The sequence below is a fragment of the Rattus norvegicus genome, chromosome 11, assembly GCF_036323735.1.
Source record: "Rattus norvegicus strain BN/NHsdMcwi chromosome 11, GRCr8, whole genome shotgun sequence".
In the NCBI taxonomy this organism is placed as follows: domain Eukaryota; kingdom Metazoa; phylum Chordata; class Mammalia; order Rodentia; family Muridae; genus Rattus; species Rattus norvegicus.
Genome location: NC_086029.1, coordinates 50,294,700 through 50,297,087, shown reverse-complemented (window position 1 = coordinate 50,297,087; position 2,388 = coordinate 50,294,700).

Sequence of the window (2,388 nt, the reverse complement as noted above, 5' to 3'; positions counted from 1 at the left end):
GCTCAGCTCTCCCTGAGAGTCAACACAGGACAGGCTGATTCATGACAGCTTTCTTGCTACAGCCAGAGCCTGGGGATTCATTCTTAATGTTTGTTGGTGATAGGATTCACATACCAAACAGGAAAAGTGGAAAGAAAGCATTGCCCGGTCCAGTCCTCCAGGTACTCAGGAGGAGGCGGCCCGCAGGAGCCAGCTGGCCTACTGACACCTTGTGCTCTTGGGGCAGCGTCCATTTTATAACATACGAGGCAGGAGGCAGACCGTATAGCTTTAACCTGTGTTTGTTCATCATGTTAAGATTCTGGCTACAGTGGTCCACACAAGAGGAGACCTCTAAATGCCCCCTAGTACTGAGGGCTCTCACCTAGAATTTGATTTTCAATTAAATTCTGCTCTGATATGACCCTCTGGGAGTCCTCAGAGTCCTGACAAACGGAGCTCAACTATGCAATGTAATGCGGACTAATACTTGCATGTCGTTAGCAAAGAATCCTTTGTCATATGTCCTTTCATGGGTCTGCTTTAGCAGAACATCCTCTCTCCTGTGTCTGCTTCAGTGAAATGTTCCTTCATGAGTCTACCTTAGTCTTTCACCTGTGTCCTCTTCGGCAAAACACTCCTTCATGTGTTCACCCCAGAAAAACCCCATCCAACACAACTGACTTTCCAAAGAGCCCTTAAGTTTTCACTTCAGTGTTTACTCTCTGTTGTTGCAGCTTTCAAGAGGCACTGTGCACATGATACTAGAACTCAAGCAAATGAAGACAGAGATGTGAGATGTGTCCATGACCCCATAGACGTACACTGCTAGGATTGTTTGTGGATCTTCCCAAGGGGCAGATGGCCTTAAAGGTGGCTGCTGTGGAGACCCTCACATCAATTACCCTTTCTGAATGTTTGGGTTTTCTTCACCTTGGCAGCTCCTGGTTGCAGGGAACCATGTACTTTTGTCCTCTGCGTGGTGGAGAGAGCTGGAGATTCAGTTCCCGGCCTGGGACCTAGTCTTATCTTATTTAGTTTTCTACTGCCCTGATAACACACCATGACCAAGACAATGTATAAAAGAAAGTGTTTAATTTGGCCTCTGGTTTCAGGCCATGATGGCAGAGTAAAGGAACAGTTGAGAGCTCGTAGCTTCATCCATGAGCACGAGGCAGAGAGTGAGCTAACTCGGAAGCCGAGACGGGAAGATTGCAGTGAGTTTGAGGCCAGCTTGGTCTGCATTGTGAACTCCAAGCCAGCATGAGCTATACTGTGAGACCCTGACTTGAGGAGGACTAGGAACTGAGGGTAGGCATCTTAATTCACCCTCGCTGTCCCTACCTGGTGCTGTTTCCCGGTCTCTTGTACTTGGCAGTCATCGGCTTAAGGACCTTTTTTGTCCTATGTCTAGGGATAGACAAGGGGCATGTGTGAGAAAAGATTTTGGGAGACTGCTTTGTCCTTCCACTGTTAGCATTTTGTCTAAGCTCCGCCCCACAGTTACCTGGCAACAGCCAGGTGTGCCTGACTCACTACAAAAGGGGCTGCTTGCCCCCTCCTCTCTCTCTTGCTTTCTTGATCCCACTCTGTCTTCTCACCCCTTCCATCCTCTTTCCCCATTCCCCTCCCCTCCTCTATGTGCTCATGGCCGACCTTTACTCCTCTCTTCCTCTACTCCCTGCCTCCTCTGCCTTTCTCTGCCTCTACTACCTCTTAACTTCCCTCCCCCATCCCCTGAATAAACTCTATTCTATATTACTGAAGTGGCACCTGTTTTCAGATGCAGCATCCCAGACCTGGACAACACAATGGTCTGCATAGGAGAAGCAGAAAGAAAGGAAGGAAAAACTGATTAGGAACTCTGAAGAGTGGAGCAGATTGGTCAGAGTGGGCACCACTCTCTCCCAGATGGAAGACCCATCTCTACTGACTCTCAGAACCAACTCCAGCTCGCCTGTTAGCATTCTGTCTAAGCTCTGCCCCATAGTTACCTGTCAACAGCCAGACATGGCTGACACTGTAAAAGGGACTGCTCCCCCCACCCCTGCTCTCCTGCTCTCTTGCTTCTCTCTTGTTCTTCCCTTCCTGCCCCCCCCACTCTCTCCCCATTCCCCTCCCCATCTCCATGTGCTCATAGCTGGCCTCTATGTCTCTCTCTCTCTCTCTCTCTCTCTCTCTCTCTCTCTCTCTCTCTCCTTCTCTCTCTCTCTCTCCTTCTCTCTCTTCCTTTCTCTGCCCCTACTACCCTTTTAACTCCCCTCCCCATGCCCTGAATAAATTCTATCCTATACTATACTGAGTGGTTGGTCCCTCAAGGGGGAAGGGATGCCTCAGCATGGGCCCGCAGAGGCACCCACTTCCTCCCTACCCCACCACACCTCGCCACACCTCCATAGAACACATCCC